The sequence below is a fragment of the Passer montanus genome, unplaced genomic scaffold (assembly GCF_014805655.1).
Source record: "Passer montanus isolate IOZ18808 unplaced genomic scaffold, ASM1480565v1 scaffold54, whole genome shotgun sequence".
Lineage (NCBI taxonomy): Eukaryota > Metazoa > Chordata > Aves > Passeriformes > Passeridae > Passer > Passer montanus.
In genome coordinates, this window is record NW_024370374.1 from 4,996,525 (window position 1) to 5,022,852 (window position 26,328).

The window sequence follows — 26,328 nt, forward strand, 5'->3', positions numbered from 1 at the left end:
CAAACTGGGCTGTGGCCACACACACTCTCGTGTCCTACAGCTGAACCCCTCAGCAGGGCATTTCCCCAGAGTCACAGGAGAGAAAGGAGTTAATATTTTACAATCTTTGCACTCCTCAGAGGTGACCCTCAGAGTCTGGCTGTTTGCCAGCTGACCACTCACACAAACCTGAGAGAGCTCCAGGCACTGGTGCTCCCACTCCAGTGTTTCTGGGAAGGAGAGCTCAGGCCAAACTGATAAAATCCAAGCTTGACAAACTCAGAATTAGCTTTATGGGAATTAGCTTTATGATAAAGACAGGTGGGTTTGATAAAGTAGCTGTTCAAAAGGCTCAGAACTAGGCACTGCTGTCTCACTGTCTATTTCGGGGATGTGCCAGGGACTGGAAGCTGTAACCAGGTGTGAAAGTTTCTGTAGCAAAAGCAATCTTCTGAAATCATGGTTAGGCAAACAAATCCTGGCACAGATTGGTGTGTTCATGGAAATACGTGAAAGCACCTGCAAAAGTACAGAAGATGTATCTTTAATAAAACCCCCTCAGCTCTCTTTCTTCTGAATGCTGTACTCCTCACTCTCAAACAACTTGGGTCTAAGTGATTAATCTGTTTCCTGGGGTTATGGAAAAGAATCCCAAGTGCTTATGTTACAATCAGTTAGGAACCGAGTTTTATATACAAGGTTAAAACTGAAAAGACTGATGAAAAACCTTTTTTTTTTTTTTCAAGGTTTCTGAAATTCCTACTGGAGGGATAAGGAGATCCTGTCATAACTTCTCTTTCTTTAAATAATATTTATCCAATTGTATCCCATAATTAACTTTAAAAAGCTGTAATTTGGTTATTATTTATCTTATAAATTTCCTTGAGGTTTAGACCTCAGGACAATTAACAAAACATGAGCCAAAACTGATTGTCTATGCTTGAATACATAGAATATAAACACTACTCCACCCAAAGGCTTTTAAAAAACTTGGGAGCTGAACAAAGCCTTGAGCCTGGTGTTGTGCCACCAGAGTGGCCAAGGCTATGCCATGGCCACCATTCTGTCCTCACACACAAGTATTTATCCATGCAAGTGTCCAGGCAGACTTGTGAGCACTAGTTATTCTAGTTTCAAAGGCTGTAAGCCTGGACTCCAGAGGAATTCCATTGTTCATATGAGTAAAGGCAGTGCTGCCTCAGAATAAGGCACAAAATTTGCCTTTCTGATCTGTGTATTCAGCTCTTCCAACGTGCTATGAGCTAAGTGTTGGCTGCAGCAGTTCTGTCTTTATACTGTTTTGAAGAAGCCATCCTTAGCAAAACTTTTTAATCTAGAGTAAAAGCCCTAAGCTCAGCTCTGCTCCTGGTAATTTGGCCCCTTTGGAGGAAACAACACAGCCAAGAGCAAATTTCTGCAAATGGCTTTAAAAACAAATTCATTTGCTCACTCTGAAACTGAAATGTAAACTGACTTGGTCAGCAAGGTTCTCCCAATGGCTCATGCCTTCTTCTAGGCTCTGCACACTACAACCCAATGCTTTATGAGGCAAGTGTGGGGAAAGGGTTTCTGCAGCATTATTTATTATTATTAATTATAATTTTTATTTATTTATTATTATTATTATTTCTAGTGTGACTGGAATGGTTTGCAGAAGTCAGAGTAGTCCAGCTCTACCAAAAGCTTTGATGTCCTTTCTTATCCTTTGTCTGGGTTTGTGTCATGTACTGCTGGGTTTATCCTGCTCTGGGACTCCCCTCCTGTCCTTCCTCTGGGTTTATCCTGCTCTGGGACTCCCCTCCTGTCCTTCCTCTGGGTTTGCATGACATCCTGCTGGGTTTGTCCTCTCTCCTGCACAGGTTGTGAAGGAAGAAGACCCTGCCCAGTGACAGTAGGGATGAAATTGTGGTTCTACCAGTACCTTTCATGACTCTGGAAAAGTCCTATCTTCTTTTGTGAGCTACATGGAACACCCAGTCCCACTGTTGGGTAAGTGGTGACCCACTGAAAATCAAAAACCCATCAGAACTGGCAGTGTCTAGGCTGAAGTGTGGGCTCAGAACCACCTAGTGCTGGCTTATCTAGAATTAAGGCTAGATAAACCAGGGGACATCAGGCTGCATTGACCCCACAGAGAACAGGAGAGACAGCACTGGCAGCCAAACTGGGAAAGGGTTTGGAGGGTGCATTCTTCATTTGGGAATTACCATAAGAAGAGACACACTATGCCAGATGAAAAATAAATTAGCAGTGAACAAATGATAGTTTTTATTTGTTATCTTACAATGTTCTGGATTGCATTTGCAAAAAAATAACCACCCAAGGTTTAAAAGCCATCAAATTGTCCAACAGGCAACAGTTTTCTTAGGATAGACAAGAGAATAGAGATGATGCAGAACAAAATAAACCCATCCTTAGTGTTCCAGAAGATGGAGTGGCAAATTGTTGTTAAGGGAATTCCCAAATGAAGATTTCATATGAGCTACTGCATTTAGTAGTCCTTTGAAAGAGAGCTCTTCTGTGCCCTTTTTTGTCCTTTATACTTTGGCCTGTCTACCTCCCTTCCTACTGTTATTTTTAAACAACACTTTACTTATAGCCTTTTCTTCAAGAACCCTTTCCAGGACCATCTTTTTTGTCTTTCTCTATTATTTTTACTGGTACTAGGAGTGAGGAAGTTACTGGTGACCACACTCAGGAAATACTTTCACCAGACTGCTTTTTGAGGTTGCTTTTGCAGTAAAATCTGGGAGAAAGCCACCCATCCTTTTAAGTGACTGAGATGCACTTGGCTTAGAAGTGCTCCTTTACATCTGAGAAGGATCAGAGGCAATGCAACAAGTGCACATCAGCTGGTGGAGCATGAGATTCTCAAAGCAAAACACACTATCCTTTCAGATTTTAAGAGGGAGTATTTCCTATTACACACAAGGAGCTGCAGAAAGGCTCATGCCTAAATGCTGCTCCCAGAGAAAGCAGAATATCAGATTTTATGCATGTTGAGGGACATTACCTGATACACTGCAAATAGAAAAGAACAAACTGGTTGTCACTAGGCAAATTTTCACTTTACCAGGACAATTTAAGCCGATTAATGATTTTTTTTCTTTTTTTCATGATACACATATGCAGTAACTCTCCTGAAGGCTGGAGATGCCAAAATGAAACTTTCATGAGGTATGAGTCAATAGTGTTCACTCAGAGCAGAAGTTTAGCTCCACATGTCTCTCTGTAAAAATCCCCCAAAACCAGGTAGAAGGTAAAATCTGATCTTCTGAAGACACACTGAGCTAATGATTCATTAGTGCAACTAATTCAAACACTTCAAGCACCGTGATGAATTGAGGGCTCAAAAGACTTGTCAGGTAAATGAAGGCAATTATTCAGGTTTGGTTGGGAATGCAGACCAGAGAGTGACAGGTCAGCACAAACCCAGTAATTCAGGGCATCTTGTGGCAAATCCTCAGGGAGACAGAAGCATTAAATTTAGACGGTGGACAAAAGAATTAGTTACATTAGAGTAATTGAGATAAATTGGAACACAGTGTCCTTTCTTGAGTCACGGTTTCCCTTGTAGTCTTCCAGAACAATTACAGTTTTATCAGTACAGGGATTAAGAGAAGAGCTTCAAAGCTGCATGTGCTTAATTGAGGTGATATACAGCTTGTACTGGAAGGTTTCTTCACAGAAAAAAACCCCTGAGTTTCCTGATGCATCACCTGAACTGGTCATGAAAGGAAATACTTGTTTAAAAATGCTGTTCCTAATCATATAAAATAAGAGCAGGCAGGCTAAAGTTTAGTTACGAATATAAATAACTGAAATATTGGCCTTATATCATGATGCTTTCCCTGCCCACAATCCCTACAAAGTATTCTTAGCCCTGCAGCCTAAATAAATTATTTTCAAATTTACTTAATTGCATTTTTTTTTTTTTAATATCTGCAATCTTCCCTATGGAATTGGGCAGAGCAGAAACTCACAAAAACAAATTTTCAAGGCAAAAAGTTTTTGGTCAATCTTTGTCAAAAAAAAAAAAAAAGTAGGAAGAAGAAGGGAGACATTTTGTAACTGTTGAGCAAACTCAGCAATTTTTCTGAACAACTGAACTGTTGATCTTAATCCACTCTGTTAAACAGTAGGGAATTTATTCCCTATTAAATAAATGTTTTCTGTAACACATCTTTAAAACAAACAAACAAACAAAAACCACCTTAAAAAAACCCAAAATATAAAAAACCCACCCCTCAAAAAAAAAACCAAATAAAAAACCCCCACCCCCAAAAAAATCCCAAAATCCAATAAAACCCCAAACTAAACCACAGCCCATATAATTTATTTGAGCTAAACCCCATTTTTGTGGGTTATATTTAATTCAGCAGTTTTGTTTACATGAGAAGGCAAAGTTTTCTTCCCTCTGTTTCTCAACATACATCTATACTGGAAGCACAAATAATCTCATTCATAGTAATTTTTTTTTCATCTGTCTACTAGAAGAACTAATTTTTATTGACTTTTGCTTTGTCTGAACCATTAGTGTAGCCCCTGGAACATGAAACTTGTTTGTATCTTCCACTGCTTTGCAAGTACCAGTGATCAGAATAATCATCAGCAGAGGAAAAGCTGAGACACAGGAAAAAGAGCTTCAGCAGATCCAGTTACTGGTGACCACACTCAGGAAATGCTTTCACCAGACTGCTTTTTGAGGTTGCTTTTGCAGTAAAATCTGGGAGAAAGCCACCCATCCTTTTAAGTGACTGAGATGCACTTGGCTTAGAAGTGCTCCTTTACATCTGAGAAGGATCAGAGGCAATGCAACAAGTGCACATCACTGATGGAGCATGAGATTCTCCAAGTAAACACACTATCCTTTCAGATTTTAAGGGGCAATATTTCCTATCCTAATTTGTGTGCTGAACACTGCACACCGTGCAGAGAGAAAGAGATAAAAACATGACAGAATGGCACAAGGAGCTGCAGAAAGGTTCATGCCTGAATGCTGATCCTAGAGAAACAAGAATATCAGATTTAATGCATGTTGAGGGACATTGTCTTATACATAGCAAATAGAAAAGAACAGACTGGTTGCTGGGAGAGGCTAAATGAGGAGGACAGGGAGAAGTTCGGCAGGGTAGAAGAGAGACCTGCAAAAAACCCGAGGTGAGCAGCATGAGATGCGCACAAAATTGGAGTTTTCTGTTTTGTGTGTGATACAGAGCTGAGGAGCAGAGGCTGGAGGTGGTGGGAGCAAAAGGAGAGTGTGCAGCCTTGCTCATATTTCCTGGAATATGAACAGCTGCCAATGCCAGGTAAAAGCTGGAACAAGGACTGTGGTACAGGTGAGAGGTGACAAGAGGATTTCTCCTTGCCTGTCTCCTTTGGGTGACCTGCTGTAAAGCAAACCTTCAGAAACTTGATGCTGCTTTGGTACTATTATCAATGCCTTAATGAAGGGAAGGGACTGCTTTTGGGCTAAGAATGATTTATTGCTCAGATAAACATCAACCTCAGAGGCTGTGAGATTTTAGAGGAGCAAGAACTCGGCTATAGCTCAGAGCAGTCACAAGTTTTTTCATTACAAGGCAATACAGAACTTTCTAATCCAATGGAAAGTTGCCACAAAGTTTATTTCAATTTTCTAACCTATCACCTTTATTTAATTCTGCTGCACTGTGGGTACTTTTATCCAATGGGCTGCTGTTAAATGTACACACATGTGCTTCTGTTATAACATTTGAACTCTGAGCTTACTCCATACTATTACATTACTACACTAAAAACCCTTCATCTTACCCAATACAGTTTCTCACTTAAGGCATATTCTCACCTACAACTATAGAAACATAAGTTGATAATTTTTATGCTTAATGTCTGTGTACTTTTATTTTTACATCAACCCAAGGCTGCAGATCAAACCCCCAAGTGTCTGTGGAAGTTTCTGTCTTTCCATTCCCTACAGGTAGGAGGCAACCAGAAAAACCCAGACACGTTTCTCTGCCCTTGCCTGTTGCCCCTCATTCACTGAAATTCAGTGTCTGGACTGAAACAGAACAGACCTGGACAAGCACAAACTGGGAGAAAAAACGTAGTTCATGCAAGAGAAGCAAACATGTGAGAAGCGAAACAAACCAAACAAAAAAAAGAGCATGCACTTCACAAAAGCAGGTAAAATAAGGAAATGTCAGGTATAAACTTTGATATGATCTTAACTTAAACTTGCCACATACAGAATAAAAGCACTTTTAAGCTTAGTTTCCCTCAAACATTCATGACTGAAATTGGAGTTAAAGTCCTTTTTTGCTATCATTTTATAATTAATTAAATACATATTAACAAGGCAGCAGTGAAAAATGTTTAAAAACTTGCTCTTTTGAAGTAACTGAAGCATGAATATGATTTTGTTGCCTCTAGAGTAGTGAATGATAAACAGTTGCTCCCAATCAATGAGGCTCATTTGAATGTGGAGTAAATATTTACATCTGAATGATGAATATCTGAAAAGCAGATTTATCATTATAGGCTGTTAATTGCAGCACTATTCAAGTTGTCACAGAAGTAACGTAAATTACCCATTTCAAAACGAAAAGACAGGCATTTTTGATGCTTCTTTTAGATTAATTTACTATAAATATTATAGCTTCTTACAGCAAAACCACATGGAAGAGGAAATCTGATGGTTGTGATTAATTTCCATAAAATTATCAGTGGACAGTGTCTCATCACAAGAAATGGATGTCTTTTCTTCCTGATGAGATGAAGTAAAACATTAATAAACAATTTCTTTTCCTTACTGCTAGGATGGAAATGGATAGGCTGAAAAGGACAGAGGGTAACTGCAGATTGCTCAATGCCTCAGAACAGAATTTTTGAAGTCCCCTCATTTTCTGAATAGCTTTATTTGGCCAAGGGAAACCTGATGAGGTTTTTATTTCTTCAAAATATTTCTTGCCTTTTTTCTAGAAAAACGCTGGTTTTGGTACATTTGTTAGTATTAATGTAGCTTTGGAGCATCTCATGCCATGGTCTCAATTTTGCCTATGAACTGTTTATATTCTCACTGTTTTTTCCCCACCTGCTATTGGTGCTTAAAGGCCACTTTCACCAGTTTTCATTAATTTATGACACATCATTTTAAACTCTGGAACTTTCTTCCCAAATGCAAGTTTTATTTTTAATAAAAGGGTTAATTAAAAAGCAACTTAAACCAGAAAAAAATAATTCTGCTACTTCTACATTACTAGGAACTATATTACATGTAGAATTCAACTTAGCCACAAATTCCTTCAGTGAAAAATCTGCACTTTTGAAGGTAAAAAATCTGTTATGAACTCCAGAAATAAAATAATGGAAAAAAAATTTTTCCCCAATTCTCAAATATATTATAAAAAGCCTGGGTCTAATGAATACCATAATTATGTTACACACCTAGTTTGAATATTTTCCAAGTTTAAATCAAAAGCATCTGAGAAAGAACAGAATCTCAAAGTCTCCAGAAACTTGTACAGAGCAGAAAATAGCTATTTAGCTATATATATATAAAAAAAACCACAGTGTGTATATACATATCACATATATATACACCATATATATAAATAATGTCTATTATATAATACATCTAATTATTTCTATATATAAATAATACCATATCTATATAAACACTATATATAAAAATATATATATACCATATTAAAATATATAATAAATATATATTTATATGTATATGGTATATATAAAATTATAAAATATATAAATACTATATATATACACGATATATATATATATAAATATACCATATATATAAAAATATACCATATATATATATAAATAAATATAGCTATATATAAAGCTGTAAAAGATATTTTTCTGGGAAAACATCTCTCATCTGTCTGAAAGAGATGTTCTGGCAAAGGAAGACATTGGAGCAGTATTACTGTTCCTAATGGAAAGATTAATCTTTAAGTGAGGTCACTCACTGCCACGTGGGAAGACAAGATGAAAACACATGAGAAGCCACTAAAGGAGTGGATTTTTGTGTTTTCCTGCTCTCCTGACCCTGGTTAGCTTCTCCTGAACTTGTCATATATTAGAATACACAGTGCAGCAGTTATTTCTCAGCAGTGCTTGCTCTTCATGTGAATAATGAATAAAAATACTGTACAAATGAGTGAACAAAAATTTTCATTTTTTCATTTTTCTCACTGCATACCATTTCATGCTGATAACTCACAAAGTCATGCACTGCTAACAGGTCCCACAAGAGTGAGGGGATGTGTGAAATGCTCTCCTGGCTAGCAGATAATCTGCTGGCTTCTCTTGGCTACCTGGGGCCACAAGCTCCAGCTCATGTCTTTTCTCTTGCATTTCCACTGATCTGAAATCATTTCAATCAGGCTGGTAATAACTGAGACAAAAGAGACAAAATCCTTCTCACTTTTAAGTCAAACAAAGCACCCAGGCACTGTCTCAATAGCGACCACAGGTTCCTTTTTTATGTTTCTGATTGTAGCTGAAAAGCATGGCAAAAACCCCAATCTGTTCAAACTCTTGTGCAAGCCAAAATTATCACAATAATAATAATAAGAATAATAACAATAATAATAACAACAGTCCCGTGCAAGCCAGATTTATCAGGATAATAATGATCATAATAATAACAAAAAGGATAATAAGTGCCATTTGTTTAGTAGCTGCAGAGAAACAAGGAAAGCAAAGGCAATGTGATAAATGGTGATACACTGCCTGTGGATCAGAATGGAGCTGAGGTGCTTCAAACCTGATTTAATTAAAAAATAAATAGTTAAATAAATAGTGTGTGTTAATCAAGGTGGTCAGACATAACCATGCAGCATGAGTGGGACATCTCCCTGTGACATTCTGGGGCTGCAGCATGACTGGGACATTCCCCTGTGACATTTTAGAGCTGCAGCATGACTGGGACATCCCCCTGTGACATTTTAGAGCTGCAGCATGACTGGGACATCCCCCTGTGACATTTTAGAGCTGCAGCACATCTGGGACATTCCCTTGTGACATTCTGGGGCTGCAGCATGACTGGGACATTCCCCTGTGACATTTTAGAGCTGCAGCATGACTGGGACATTCCCCTGTGACATTTTGGGGCTGCAGCATGACTGGGACATTCCCCTGTGACATTTTAGAGCTGCAGCATGACTGGGACATCCCCCTGTGACATTTTAGAGCTGCAGCATGACTGGGACATCCCTCTGTGACATTTTAGAGCTGCAGCATGACTGGGACATCCCCCTGTGACATTTTGGAGCCCAACTCAGTTCCAAGAGAGTGGCTAACACTCCCTGGTGCTGATGGCCCAAAGTCCCACCAGGCAGTGCTTTCCTCTCTGCTCCTACCTAGTCTGCCAGTGGCCAAACTGGGGACTCTGAGGTGACTCCTGAGCTCCCTGATTTCAAACAGGACAAACTGAAACCAGCCAAGGGGATGAACTTTCCCCAGCCTGCTGTGCCACATGCACATTTCATTGCTGCACTGGAAGGCAGGTGTCACACCAGGCAGAGCAATATTCCTCTGAGCTCTGAATACTAGAGATGCAAAAAAATCTTCCTAATTCTCATGTTCAGTCATGCAATTTTACACATTTGAGAAGAACAGGCTGCTGGAGGAGAGGAATGAAGGAGGCATCAGGGTCATCAAGCTGCTGTTTAACTTATGGCTCAAAAGTTACTGATAGTATTTAAAATTATCCCTTTTATTTGAATAATTTGTCCAGTCTCTTTTTCCTTCTTTTAATTTCATATATATATGAACATAGATATTAATTTAATGTATACAATGAAATGATACAATAATGAAATTATATAATAATGAAAGTAATATCTATAATTTCATAAATATGCATATAAAATTATATATATACATCACACATTATGTAAATGAGAAAATAGGAAGCAGGTAAACATTAGTTAAGAATTATATCTACAATGAAATCAGGACCACATTATTTTTGTCTAAATGTAAAAAATGCTACACTTTTGGCTGTTGGGAGATTTTGTTAGAACATAAATGTAGCTATGATATTTTATGAAAAATCCCTTCTTAGGATTTTTCCCTCCTGAGAAGCTGAGGAGCCTCAGGAAAGAAATGTAAACAATAACTCTCTGCTGCTGTGGAATGCCACAGGTGCATCTTCCATTGGTCCCTGTGGATTGTTTTCAATTGATGACCAATCACAGCCACCTGTGCCAAGGCTGTGAGCAGTCACAGGATTTTGTTATGCATTCTATTCTTGTTTTTTCAAGCCTTCTTATCTTTCTTGTCTCTCTGTTCTTTTAGTATAGTTTTAATGTAGTATTTTAATATCATATATAAGACAATAAATCAGCCTTCTGAGAAAAACGGAGTCAAACCTCTTGTCCCCACACACAGAGTGTTTGCAACACATAAATAGTGTAGGTTAGGGTAAACAAGGAAAATGTAAGTGATGATTTTTTCCCTTTCTCTTTGAAAGCAAAGGATGAAACTCACTGCTATGAAACAAAAGAAAAAAGTTCAAATCGTGTTTGGAAAATGAAAAATGAGAGTGAAAATTATACGCCAGGAGAGAAAGAATTAGCAGTTCTAAGGCCTCACATTGCAATTTTTTATTTTGTACATGGTCTAGTAAATCACAGTGGGAGCCTTGGAATGAGACAGAGATGGCAGATCAAACCCACTGTTTCCAGAGCTACATATCACTTTCCTAGAAGGGCCACCTTTCCCCCCCCCCCCCCCCCCCGTCCCAGGCTGAAAATATATGCTCTGGTGGCTTTTTCCTGAACACAGCTATTTAATTCATGCCAAGAATCATGAAATGGCAAATACAAAAGTGGTGGCTGATGCAGTGTACCACTGTACCACTGACTGAGCTCACGTTCTGCCTTCACTGCTATGCCAAAGAGTGCCAGAGGAAGGCAGAAGATGAACATATTTTCTGCATCAAATTGCAGTAAAAGCATTCCTGACTACTCCACAAACAAGTTCTGAATAAGCCACAGATTGCATACAGTCCCTTAAAACTAAGAACTGTGCACAAATTATAAATTTCAACCCTGAAAAGATAATATGCAGAATGATCAAGACTAAGAGAGAACAATTAATTACAGCATGAAAACAGAATTACTTTGCTTATGTGATGAATTTAAACTTCAGATATTTGTCTGCACAGAGCAGGCATCACTTTTCCCTATGTACAATGGTAAGTCAGCTTAAAAATTAGTGTTGCAGGGGTTGAGGCCTCATTATGGGGAAAAACAACTAGTTCCTGTGCTGACTGTACTTTAATTTTATATTATTGACTGGACATGAGAAGTAAAAAGGACTTGTGGAACTGATTTATAACTGACAATACACACTTGTCTTCTGATACAGAATTTCTATGTCAGAATTTCTGTTTCTATTTCTCTGTGAAGAGTTTACAGTGACTCAACACAGTTCATAATTTTACTAAAAAAATATAGGAACCTGTTGCTACACTAGTACAGTCAAAGAACACAAATGAGCTATTAACTGAAAAGAAAAAATCCAAAGCATCCCACCAAAAATAATTTTTAAAATAATTTTTTTAAGTATATACAAATTCCCACACCTGATTTGTGCACACAGCTATTTGTGGCTGTTACACAAAAACTCCTCCTCACTCTACAGTATTCTGAATAACCATCCTTAAACAGCATTTTCTGCAATTCCAAGTGACATATTTCCACTTTCCAGGATTGAATTTATAAAATACCAGCATGTGAAAGGTGGACATGAAGTCTCTTACCTGAATTTTTTAAAATGGAATCAGCTGTGGTTTAATAAGCTAAATGCAGTGGACTGCAGTGATTCTCTGCTGTGGTTCTGGACAAAGACTTGGAAAACCCTTAGAGGGGAACAAGGAATCCTTTCAGTGCTGCTAGCTGTGCTCTCTCTATATCAGGGCACTATGATACATGATTTGAGGCATAATGCTGAGTGGGCAGTGATGTGGATGGACAACGGGATGAAATTTCAGGCCCAGAGTCAGTCAGAGACCAGTGACCACTGGGGTACCACAGGGCCCAGTCCCATTTAAAAGAGAATCACAGAATCATTTAGGTTGGGAAGGACCTTAGAGATCATTGACTCCAACTCAGCATGGCCGAGTCCCCCACCAAACCATGCCCCCAGGTGCCACACCATGGTTTTAAATTATCTGCAGGCATCCTGACTGCACCAGTTCTCTGTTTCAGCCCATGGCAATCCTCTCAATGCATTATTTTTTCCTAACATCTTGTCTAAACTCCTGTGGGTCAACTTGAGGCCGTTTCTTGCAGTTTGGATGACGGGGCAGTGTGGTCCCTCAGCAGGTTCGTGGTGCCACACTCCTGGGAGAGCGGCTGCTGTGCCTGCAGATCGCGCAGGACCTGGATCACCTGGAGGGACAGCCTGGCAGGAACATCCCCGAGCTCAGCCAAGTGGGAAGTCCTGCACCTGAGAGCCAAGGCACCAGCAGGGAATTGGGACTGGAGCTGTGACCAGCTGGAATGCAGCTGGGTGGGACAGGAGCTGGGGGGCACCAGGCTGAACGCGAGCCAGCCACGGGCCTTTGCAGCACAGCAGGAAAATCCTGTCCTGGCTGCACCAGGAGCAGCCACAGCTGCAGAAATGAGGGGATCCTCTGCTCTCCTCAGCCCTCCAGAGGCCAGGGGACTGCTGTGTCCAGGGCTGGCCTCCCCAGCCATCAGAGAGATGTGGAGATACAGAGAAATACCCAGCTGAGGGCCTGGAGCCTCTCTCCTGAAGAAAGGCTGACAGCTGGAACTGTTTAGCTACACTAAAGTTATAGAAAATTACATTTTACAATGGCAGATTACAAGTCCTTTGCTCTTATCTCTCTCTACACTTTCTAGAACACACTGTGCACCTAAACTCAATGGACAGATCTCACAGGACTGTGTTTCTGGCTAAGAGAAATACAGCATGCTGCTAAAGCCCTATTCATGGTGGAGCATGAGATTTTCTGTTTTTTTCTTAGCTGACAAATGATGTTTTACATGTATCTATTCTTCCACCTTCATACTCATATTATCTCTGTATTAATATTCCACATAAAGTCAAGTTAAAGCTTTTCAAGTGTACTACAGGAGTAAAACAATTGATTTTATTTTTTTTTACTCCATGCTAACTGAAAGATCAGAGACTTCTTTTTTTTTTATTATCACTAATAATTTTGAAACATAAAAACTACAGTTTCTGTTGCAACATAATTTAACAAACCCTGGAGACAGATTCCTGGATCCAGCTTGCAGTTATAAAAGCTGGTGCTTCTACTACTAACCACTACAATGGCTCCACAGGTGAGTACAGCCTCATGGCACTGCTTAAATTCTATTTGATGTACTTTAACATCCTGTACATGCTTTCAAGGTAAAGCCCTAAATAAAACAAAACTAAAAAAGATCCTCTAGGCTACAATATTACACCAAAGGCTCACGGTCTGTCACAAACCTCCCTGGCTCTCTTGTCCTGGGGAGTTGTCCTTGGGAACCACAGTATCACCTGCAAGGATTTTAAAACTACATATCATTCACCTTAATTTCCACCCCCATGTTGTCATTTTCATGATTAGTACATTTCTCTTTGAAGATGCTTCATTATTTTCTTGGTGGATTAGTCACTCCTGTTGGAGTGACTAAAACCAATGACTAAGAGCATAGATTATTCTAAAAATAAGAAAATACAACACTAATTACAAGGCAAGAAATTAATGTTTACAGATTTTTCACTCTTTCTTTTTACATGCTTAACACTTTCCCAGCTTCAACAAATCTAAATGTACCCAGCCAGTTGTAGACTATTTACTTCCAAGAAAAAATGGATGGACAAGTGTGGGAATAGTCATTGTAAAAACTGCCAATGTTCTCTTAAAGGCAAATGGAACTACAGTAATCAGAAGATGTAGAAAACTGCAATTTTGCAGTAAGGACATTTATTTTCTTTGAGTTTTTCTTTATGTAATGTATGATAACATTCAACAGAACACACCACATTTCCTGGAAATAAATCAGTTTCTGCATTTATATTGAAAAGGCTATTATCCTCCAGTTCCTTAAGGACCTACAGACATATGCCACAAATTTGATACCTTGCCTAACAGGAAGTTTTACCACAATAGTGCGAAGGATTGCAACAACAGTGCAGTTTAGGCTGCTGTTTTTGAACCAGTGTGATGGTGCTGTGAATTTGTGGCTTAGGCAGCTTAGAGTACCACCACGGTGGTGTTCTTTAAATTTATATCCAACATCCATCTGCCACCAAATGGAACCACCAGCAAAGGTATTGGCAAATGGAGCTGGGATAGAAATTTGTGAAAGCTCAGACTAACAGAGGAGAGTTCGATGGCAACGTTTACTCTGCTATTTACTGTAGAGATAAAGCCCACAAAAGAAAACTGATCACACAATCAGTGTAAAATAACTCTCATGGAGAGCAGGGATACAGAAAAATAAAAGTGCAAAGGGTAAGAGAGAGCCTTTGAGCCATGAGGTTCAGACTTGGTCCCCTTGCCAAACTTGCCACAGACTTGATCAATAGATTTTGTTAAAGGATTTAACATCAGTTAATCATTTAATAATTTAACGCTTACCGGTGAGCTCTGGGCAGCAAAGGGGCACAGGAGCCTCAGGGATGTCAAAGGACGTCCTGACCTCTTCTTATAGGGCTGCAAGGTGCTCCTGTCAGTCTCCAGGTTCCTAAATTTAGAGACTAATTGCTATGTAGTAGGCTAAGCACAGGAAGAAGACAGGTAGAAGAATAATTGAAGAAAAGCCTTATGAAGTCAGGCCTGGCTTTGCTAAATAGCCAAAGCTGCCCTGACACCTCCTCCACATGCTATCAAGCAGGTTGCACATTCCTGTGTGAAACTATTGTGAGGATGAGAACTTGCTTAACACAACAACCTACTCTGAGGGTGAAAAACAAAAGCACCAGCAACAACAAGGGCTTTGTCCCATGAGAACCAGTAGAAAAAGAACGTAAACAAGCCAAGAATAGAGAGATATGATAGACAAGTAAAATGCTATTTACTAAGCAATAAATTAGGAGGCAAGAAAACTACTAAGCAAGGGGAGCCAAACACGAGCCCTGTGAAAACTGTGTGAAATATGTGAATAAGGAACCAGCTTTCCTGCATGAAGAAAATGGAGTCCTGGCTGATTTATTCCATGAATTCAGGCAGTAATGTGGTGATCCAGGGGCATTGGGGATCACCAAACACCCCTCGTGCTGCTCTCGGCTCAGAATGGACAGGGCTGACCCTGACTCAGCCATGCTGGAGCTTCAGGAAAGGTCCAGGGAACAGCAAAACTCCTAAATCAAAGGATCTCTGAATTCCTGGGACTGTAGGATCTGGATTCCTGGGATTGTAGGGTCTGGACTCCTGGATTTTTTAAAGAGCAAGGGAGGGACAGAGGGGGCCAGGGGAGGGCAGTGCACCACCAGCGGTTAGTGTATGTTCTTGTACGATTGCTTTTCTACTTAACTTTACTTACTTTTCTACTTTTACTTCAGTGTAAGATTACTTTTCTACTTAATGTTAGGTCAATCAGGGCTGGATCCAAGCTAAATGGCAAGATTAGGCCAAGATTAGGTGCAGTCAGAGCTGACCCTGTAACAGCAGAGAGTTCATTAGTACATCCTGACTGAAGGAAAAAACTCAGAGTGGACAGTTACTTGGATAGTGGATGGATTTCGCTGCTGTTCCATTACTATTTTTCTTAGAAATCTACAGATACTTTTTGATTAATTTATTCTTAACATAAATATAAATTATTTAATACAATTAATTGTATATGTTGTATAATTAATATTAATTACAATAATTAATATACTTTTCTTCTTATGTTTATTCCCCCAAAACAAGGCTAAATTAATACTGTAGTAGTGCTTCAGGCATCACTTAGATCACTTAGAAATCAGAACCCTGCAGCAGCATGTGCTGTATAACAGCAGGAATGGTGCTGATCTTGGAGTAGATAGAGACAGCAAGATGAAAATGAACAGCAAAACTAAATAGTGAGAAAAAGATGGCAATCTAACAGGCAGTACACCAAACACTTTCTGTGCCTGCTCTTTACAAATTCATACATCAGTCACAGGAAAAATACAAGGGCAAGAAAAATTAACTGGTTTGACTGAATAGTACCCAGAACTTGTTCCCAGCTGGGAGAATTGAGGTCAAATTTGAGGTCTTTGTCAAAGAAATCTGTCAGTACAGGAAATGTAGTAGAAGAACTACCTTAAACAATTGTTTTGGTAACAAGATCAAAATTCATCTAATGCAAATCTCAAGGTAGAAATGATAGCAGAGGAAACTATTACTGTTGAATGACCATCTAATAAACCTAAAACATACTATTATCATATTCTACTATTGTTCTTCTGAATGAAGGACTAAGAAGTCATAATAAATTCATTTTATGAATCTGATTTTTACCCTTGTTGCTTGCAGATCAGGTAAGCACAGCTGGAAAAGTATGAACATGTACTGATATTGCAGTATCAATATTGATATGTTTGCCCTATCAATTTGATGCAGTTACCTTCTTACTCAAACAGTTCATAAAATTACATGGCCTACAAAGCCAATTAAAGTTTTAGTAACTATTGGCTGCTATTCCAAATGTCTTGTTTCCATTTTAACTAGTGTTAACTCACTTTTTTTTGGTAGTCTTTAGTTATTAATATTGTTGCTCTTACTGTTCATTTTTTTACCTCATTTCTGTTTCCAGTAAAATGTTCTTATCTCAACATGTAAATATTTTTTTCTTTTGACTTCTCCTATTTGGCCCCTTTTGGGTGGAAGGGAGAGGGGAAAGGGAAGCCTTTGGTTCTGAAATCTCTGTAAGAGTGTTATGAAAAATCAATAAAAGTTAAAACTCCTTAACCCTAATTTAGGGTGCGATTATTTTACTGTACATTGGGAATTAGATCCAACATTTGGGACACCTTTTTCTATTTGCCACTGGCATCATTCCAATTTATAGGTTCCAAACTACATTTTTAGTGGAACAGGCATGAAGTCCTGGAGAGCAAAGTTGTTGACTAGGATTTATTTGGATTGCAGACAACAACCGGTGACAAAACAATTTTAACTTTTTTTTTTCCAGTTTCATGTGCACTCCTAGAGGGATTAAAAGCCAAAGGAAAGCGCAAGAAATAAACAAGTACTGACACTTACTGCCATGGCAACCAATTATGTTTTCATTCATATTAATTGGATTTTGGGAAATAAAATAAGATCTCAAACTTCACCCTGTTGAAGTGTTAATCCCACACTCTCTGTTATGCTCTTCCACAGCTGGAAAACTTCTGTATATAGCAAATTCAAACAACAAATAAAAGCTAAACTTCCCCAACCCCCCTAGGAATGCATGCAGAGAAGAAACACAGTTTTATTTTAGCTGCAGGAACATCATGCCTGATAATTTTTATAGCCTTGTTGCCTGTACCTCATCTGGAACTTCAGAACTTTTCTGTTCTCATTGGCAAGCAGGAATATGTTCAGATAAACATATAGGAGGTAAAGAAATGAATGAAAATTTTGTTTGAAATGGGATATTTTTCCTGAATGCTTTAAAAAACTACTTTAATTTTACCTGAGGATAGCTGGAAGTAAATCTGATTTTCAGCTGAGAAATGAAAATCTCATTAAAGGCTATTAAAATAATATTGTCTACATTATCTAATCAGTGTAGACGATATACATATTATATAAATAATATAATGTTCAAATTAAAAATCAACATAATTTATATTAGTTCTCTTCATCATCAGTAATATTCCACCTGATATTTCAGAACCATTGTGTTCATCTGAAATTTCACTCATTGATATTCTCTATTTTTTGAGCATTGTAGTATTTGAATTCTTTCATCTGACCTACTCCGACTCTGTCTGGTTCAATTGAAAAATGACATATGATCATAAAGACAAAAAATACTCAGTGATTATTGTTACAGCACCATTTTTCAGCTGCTGGGAAAACACATTAAATGGCAAGGTCAGAAAGGAATTGCACATCTAGAAACAAAAACATCTATTAAAGGATTTGGAATGCTAGCCAGCTCCTTCTCAAATGATTCATGCTTAATTCCTTCAGCAGATAACGATACACAGCAACATTAATATTGCCATTTTGCTGCCAGCTGCAGGGAAAAATTTACTTATTTACCTCCTCTATTTGAAAGCAAATTCAGATTTTCTTTGAGGATGGGTGGGTAAGAAATACTATCGAGTCCTTCCAAGTTCAGTGGAGTCACATTCTGCCGTGTTTACACATTTCAAATGTCATTTCCATACTTCCATTGATTCCTGTGACTGCTTTTGAGGATGAAAGCAGCAAACTCAGCAGAAATAGGCCATAATCTTTGCTCACATTCTGCTCTCCTTTCAATAACATAAAGTAATTCAACAGACTTGCAGCAGCACTACTGAAAACAGAATTCTTTGGGCTCTTTGCCAGCTGCGTTTCAAACTAAGTACCAAAGGTTGTTGATTCAGAAGTACCTGAAACACACACAGTAAAATGTCTTCAGTGAAGAGCACGTGCCTGAATTTCATTCATTACACTGATGGTGTTTTCCTGCATCTGTTGATCACTAGTATACAAACAGTAGAGTCAAGTTTATGTTAAAATTTATATAAATCAGTCTTTAATTATATATATATATACCTATTTTATATTACTTATAATACTTATATTACTTAAAATTACTTAATATACTTATATTACTTAAAATACATCACTATACATTTTTATACCTATTTTATATTACTTATAATACATTGCTATACATTTGTTTATATATTACCACCAATTATATAAATATATTATCAATATAGTGATATAATTGATGGTAATATATAAACAAATATAATACAGAATATATATAACATAATATATTATATATATTATAACATATAGTAACGTAATAGATTATATATTAATATAATAATAATAGTTATCCATTTTATACATAATAAATGTATATTATATAGTATACAATGATAATAGAGATATAAACATTATAATATAATAATATGCTAATATATAATAATATAATTATTTTATAATTATATAATAATAAATAGATATATTAACAACTATTATATAAATATATCCATATATTATTAGATAATGTTTTCATCTAAAAAACTGCACTTCTAGCTCAGCTTTCTAGCTATGGGAATTCATGGCATGCTCTCATTGAGGGATTTTAGTTCCTGCAGTGTGATTCACAGAAACATGCATTCACTGGCAATCAAAATGTTCCATTGATCTTCCATAAAAATGGAAGGAGCTATATATAGCTCATGCTATTGTGGGCTTATGTTGTGCCTCCAGGAGAATGTGATTAGATGAGATACTTGGAATAATTCCATGAAACAACAAATTGAGATAATGAGTGCACTGAATAACTAAAGCCTTGCAGACATTTATGGACATGCTTAACTTCATGCACACTGCTAATCCCATTTAAATCAAAACGTGCCTTTGCAGAGACAACACGGAGCTAGATGCTAAAGTGGATATTTTTAGGGTGTAGCAGGAGAATTTCTCTGCACTCCTCAGTCCCACAACACTCTGAGATAGAAATGCACTCACTTTAAACAGAATACACGGTATTGAAATCTGTGGCTGAACCTTAAATCTCACAAAACCCATTAAGCTACTCTATATTTAAGATTATCTTTGCTAAACTAGACCTCTCAGCATATTCCGAAGTCACAAACAAAGGGACATTAATTTGTAGATTTGTCAGATTTAGCCAAAACATTCCCAATCACAGAATTGTAGAAGTATTCATAATGTGCTGAATTTCATCTCTTGAACTTCACAATATATATTTTTTAAATTTACTTTTTTCACTATTATCTAATTAGCAAATTAAGGTTTTATGTGGAGCTAAGAGGAGCAGACTGCTATCTGAATGAGCTACTTTTCATTTTCCATAGAAAAAAACAAAACAAAACAATTTCAGTTCCAAACCTCAAGGCACGTGCTTTTCCCATGCTTATACGGTAATTTAGTGGCTGGAAGGTTTATTCTGTTTAGAGAATCAGAAGTATTGCAAGCTAGGTACAAAACTGAAATCAAATAGAATACTTTTTTACTTCTGTGGGACTGTTACCTGGAGGAAATTAGCCCTCAGATCTGTGGAGTGAGGAAAAGACTGACATTCCTTTTTCTGTTTCTTCATCATCACGTGAAATGACAGCTTATTCAGTTTTTAGGGGTGAAACTCTTATAAGCATTGAACTGTTCCAGCTGGAAGGGAGCTCCCAGACCATCCAGTTCCAGCCCCCTGCCATGGGCAGGGACTCCGTCACCACCCCAGGCTGCCCAGAGCCCCTCCCAGGCTGGCCCTGGGATGGGGCAGCCACAGCTCCTCTGGGCAGGGTGTGCCAGAGCCTCCCACCCCTGCAGGGAAGGATTTTCTCCTAATATCTGATGTGCACCTGCTGTCCTTCACTGTGGAGCCATTCCCCTGGTCCTGTCACTGCATCCCCTAGAAAAAGTCCTTTTCCATCTCTCTTGCTGGCTCCTGGCAGGCACAGTGAGCTCACCCCAAAGCCCTCTCTTTTCCATACTGAGCAATCCCAATTTTCTCAGTCATTTTTGTGCATGAGGTGCTCCATCCCTCTGATTTTGGGGGACTCAATGCAGCAGTGCTCTTTCATTGCTGGGGAGCCCAGAGCTGGATGCAGAGCTCCAGCTGGGATCCCCAGAGCAGAGCAGAGGGGCAGGATCCCCTCCTCATCCTCTGCTCACCCTGCTCTGGCTGCAGCCCAAACCCAGCTGCCTTTCTGGGCTGCCACTGCACACTGCTAATGATTCACTCTGCTTTTGGTACCTTGAAATGATCCCAGCAAGGATCCAGGATAAAGCCATGCCTCAAATCTTTCAATAATTGTGTAAAGTATATATATAATTGTATAAAGTATATAATATTGGTACAAGTATTTATCCAGGATAAAGCCATACCTTGAATCTTTCAATAATTGCATATAATTGTATAAATTATTTTTGTAAAGTATGCATCCACAATAGAGCCATACCTTGAATCCTTCAATAGTTGTATAAAGTATATATATAATTGTATAAGGTATATAATATTTGCATAAAGTATTTATCTAGGATAAAGCCATACCTTGAATCTTTCAATAATTTTATAAAGCATATATTATACATAAAGTATATATATGTATAAAGTACATAATATTTGTATAAAGTGTATATAATATTTGTACAAATTATCCAGGATAAAGCCATACATTGACTCTTTCAATAGTTGTATAATGTATAGATATAAATGTATAAAGTGTATAATATTTTCTGTAAAGTATTTATCCAGGATAAAGCCATACCTCAAATCTTTCAGTAATTGTATAATGTAAATATATATAATATTATACATATAATTATAAAGTATATATTACATATAAAGTATATTTGTATAAAGTATATAATATTTTTGTAAAGTATGTATCCAGGATAAAGCATACATTGAATCCTTCAATAGTTGTATAAAGAAAATATATAATTGTATAAAGTGTGTAATATTTTTTTAAAGCATGTATCCAGGATGAATCCATACCTCAAATCCTTCAATAATTACTCTGCCAGCTCTTTACAAACTACAAGGAGCTGCTCCTCACCCTTCTCTCAGAGGGGGCCTGTCTGAAAAAGCACAAATCAATGGCACAAATGGGCAGGAGAATATTTTTACAGATACCACTAAGTGAAGGCTGGTTTGTTTTTTTTCCATAAATGATTAAGTGCAGTTGCAGATGAATGACCTTTAGCAACTAAAATTCTGTGTCAATAATATCTACATCAATTCAATGTCTTAACTAAACATCTTAGTAAATATCTTCTATGTCAAGATAATATCATTTCTGAAAGCAATTTAAAATAGAACCTCTCATTGTTAATGTAAAGCAACATATTTTTTAAAGACAAGTTTCAGAGGACAAATAAATAATCCAATTTTTTATTACATCAATGGAAACACAGCTGCTTTGACTGGAAGGAATTTTCTGACTAATAGAATAATTTTTCAGTCAGGTCTAAAAGTGTATCCATTAATTATCTGACATGTTTTCAGAGAATACCAATAAAAACAATCAAAGGATGATGATCATACAATAAACAGATCAAGATAAATGGTGTAGAGAAAGCAAAATTAGGGTCTGAGGGTTGTTTAATGACACAACAAAAAGAAAAGGTAGAAAACATGAAAATGACTGATTCTGTTTTGCAAAGGTCAATAATTGATAAAAACCAAGCTGAAACTGTACAGTTGTGTAAATATCCATGAATTTGGTAACAACATAGCTGGAAATCATTGGGATTCTCATTTTAAGATTTAGACTCAAAGTACTTTTAATCTATTGGAGATTCACTGTGACCTAATGTAAATCACATTATCTATCTGCCTGCAGAAGCAACCTTACACCTTCATTTTATCATCTAGTTCTAGATACTATCAACAAGCAGAAAACTGTTGGGAAATCTTTTCTTGATATATTCTAACTGATAAAGTATTTTCAAAATTTTTGTAATTCCACAGGACAGATAAAAATTTGCTAGAACTGTGGTTTTGCATAAGTATTAAATAAGATTTTCATTAATTAAATAATAATATAAATAATATTCCAATTGATAAAATAACATTCTAATATTAGTTGAAATATACAGTTTGAAGCTAAAAAAATAACTCGAGTAGGTAGTAAATACACTTAAACAGAAGTTATTGTAGAAAAATTAAATCTCTTGCAAGGGAATGACATCATCATACAAGGTGACATGGAAATTAGAAGTGTTTCATGATGTGCTGCAATTTCTTCAGCAGGCAATTAAAGTCTACACCTGAATAAATTTATATTACTAGAACCTTCTCTTTAGGTTTCAGAATAGGAAAATATTTGAGATATAATGGTACAGTTCAAAATATATTTCTCTCTTTTGTGATTTGGTGATCCGTAAGTCTTTCTCAAAGCTCTAAATGTATTTTAGAGATGGACAAAAAAATGAGTCAGCCTGTGACCAAGTGAACTGGAAGAAAAAGCAGTGACAGCTGACTTGGGTTAACCAGCAGAAGTGATGTACATGCAACAACAGCTCTAAAAGAGTAATCTGAAATGTTTACCTCAAAAGCTTGATGAATCTTTCAGCATTCCTAGAAATAGCAGTAAGACTTTGTTATAAACCTTTCCTTGATTATTCCAGTAAGCACCAGAACAAAAAATTTTTGAGTACACAAACTCCCTAAAGACTGATTTTTGACATAATGCTATTTAATGCAGTTGATGATTTTCATTAACCACATTAATGCAAACATCTTAGGTTTGCCATTGTGAACACAATGATTAAGTCTCCAATAAATCAGCATCTGCAGAGAGCCCCTTACTATGAAAAATGGTGCAGGCTTTAGTTATGAGGGTCTATTTATTTTAATCACCATCTGCCACAGGCTTGTGGCTTTGACAAAGTGTGACAGTTTCTTCAGGCTCTGCAACAGAAATCTGATGGAAAACACAAGGGCAGTTCAATGACTGAATCAGAACTCAGCTTCATTGCACAAAACCATCAAATAATTTAAGAGATATCACCTTCACCCCTGAAATACATTGAATTTAGTAGTAGGCTGCAAAGTGCTGTTGACCTTGCAGAAAACCTGTTGTGGCTCAGAGAGCTGCTTAGCCCAGAGAGGAGCTGTGCACCTCCATGTCTTCCCACAAAAGCTCAAAGCAGGTAAACATCTCAAAGAAGATAAATAAAGGCTCATAGAAGAACCTTACAAAGTTCATAGGGAAGAAACTTTAAAGATTCATAGAAGAACCTGCAAAAGAAGGTTCATAATTCTGAGCAGGGAAATACAGTCATTGCTGTTGTCACCACATCCAAGTGACTCAGCTGTTTTGCCCAAAATCCAGAGCCACTTCTAACAGCAAGGCATCTTCACCTGGAGTAATTCACTTACAATTCACCTTAGTGAGCTAAAACAGAGAGAGATGTGGCAATGTCAACCTCTGTGGAGCACTGCTGAGAAAGCACTCTCTGAAACCGGAATTTTCTCCACAGCCACAAGAGCCAATATGAAATGGCAATAATTTCAAAATGGCACAAATTATATATATATGGGTGCACGGGTAGTGCCACAGGGCTTTTTACACGTGGTTTATGTCATGGCATTCATCACAGAACTTGAATTGTAACCAACTACATTCTGTCTTTTCACTCTAAGCCACAAATCCCCAAATTTTGCAGGTGGCAGGAAAATTTTCTAGTGTAGGAATTGTAGGAATTTTTCTAGTGTACTTTATAGGATACAAAATAATACCTTTGTTCAACAGAACCCTTTTCTTGAAGAGATTTATATTGCATTAGTGAAGGTTTCAAAAGAGTCTCTGTAGCCAGCATTTGGTTTTATGCTTGCTTTAACCTCTTACACATGAGAAGATGGCAGAGTTGAGGATAGCAATTACAGCTGAACAAATACACCAAATTAAATACTAAATAAATTTCCCGTTCAAATAGAAAATTTCAGCCTACTATTTGGAAACCTGAACAAATTAAAGGTCAGTGACTATTCAACTTGGCAACTACAAGCACATCCACTCTATTCCAACAACAGCCTAACCTTTCATATCATCTGACCACTCCTCTGGTTGTATAAACTCTTTACTCTTTCAAAAGGCATTTCTTAACTTACTGGGTATTGAAATAATCAGTCTTCTCCACATGACCATCACTTAAAAAGCCACGTGAATTTTCCTCTACAGTATGTTTGTAGAATAAGGATTTTTCACAATAATAAAGGATATTAATTCCAAAGCATTATTTTTGTAAAATAAGGATTTTTCACAAAAATAAAGGATGTTAATTCCAAAGTGGTGTGCAACCACTTTAATATTTGTTAAGGAAAAATGTAACTCAGATTTTTTCACAAGAATGGGTCAAGTGATTTCTTGAAAATTTTCCATTATTTGGTATCTGGAAATTCTTATAGAACTCTGATAAACACATTTTTTTGCTTGTTTGGTTTGGTTTGTTTGGGTTTTTGGTTTGATTTTAATGCTGACTTCTTTATTTTTTTCTTCCAAACAAGTAGTAGAAGTCAGATCTACTTTAGTGACACTACTACTGTAATCAAGATCAGAAGGGGTTCCTCTTCAAGTTTTGCTTACTTGCCTTTCACAGCACTGCAGATATTTTCCAATAATACAATTTTTTTTCCAGCTCAATATTTTCCAAAGTAACCATGATATAAGTAGCATCATTGCTCTTGGCCTGATATATTTTTCTGCTGGTTTTCTCTGTTTTTCAGATTGTTACAAGGCCAGAAAACAGATATATTTTTCAGATATTTTATTCATATATTTTTCTCTTTTCTACTTCCATAAGAATATCCAGTCCGGACTTTTTAAAAAAATATTCAAGAAATTTGAAAGATGTCAAAATGGATTGGAAAAAAAAATATATTATTAATTCCAAAGTACTTTTCTAACAGATCTGTTTAGATTATCTGTTTAAAAATTGAGAAACATAGGAAAAATATTGAAAACTAATGAAAACAAAACAAAAAAAAATTGTTCTTACCAGTGTTGATAAGTAACTCTGTTCAAACAAGTGTTCTCTGAGAGAGCTGATAAAAGAGAAAATGGAAAGAGAAGGCATTTGAATGCACTTAAGGTAATTTCCCTTTCAACTTTGAACTACAGATGAATAAAATTAAGTCCAGATCTCATCTCAAAATGAACTTTAAATAAAAATGAATTTGCAATTTGGATACAGTAAAATACGAGAATACTTTTTCATCAGCAATTTAATTTCACAGCTTGATAGATTGCCCAAGATTCTATACACAGATAATGAATTATCCCTGCTGGAGAGGGATGGAAATCTGCCAGTACCCTAATAAATAAATAGGTCAGGAAAAGGTAGGAGGAGACAGAGCAGTGGTTGCACAATCCTTCTTGAAAGGTTGAAATAGTGATGATGGGAAAAGACACAGCGGTGGGGAAGAGAAAGGCCTGGGTCCTTCCTTTGGGGTATATCTTAAACTGTTAGCAATCTTCTCTGCTTCAGAACTAAATTGTCATGCTCTAATTGCCAGTTAAATATAATTGTACAGATCTCTTCAGATTGTTTCTCTGAAAAATCTCATCAAGAATTTTCACCTCAAAATCAATAAAATATTCAGTTTACATTTATTTCACCAGTGATAAAGGTACTTAATGTTTGTGCAGTGATTCATTTATTTCAGCTGTTACATTTTCTTTTATTAGTTGTCCTTTGGTATCCAAACC

The 26,328-nt window shown here is 37.1% G+C and overlaps 1 long non-coding RNA gene across 1 annotated transcript; it reads right to left on the bottom strand.

Moving 5' to 3' along the window:
- Window positions 1–18,105: 18,105 nt before the first annotated feature.
- On the bottom strand, window positions 18,106–25,665 carry LOC120509908. Its single transcript, XR_005629368.1, has 3 exons — window positions 25,619–25,665; window positions 21,612–21,694; window positions 18,106–18,519 (listed from the first exon to the last, which is right to left on the bottom strand). It is a non-coding gene; the product is annotated as an uncharacterized LOC120509908 (long non-coding RNA).
- Window positions 25,666–26,328: the final 663 nt, after the last annotated feature.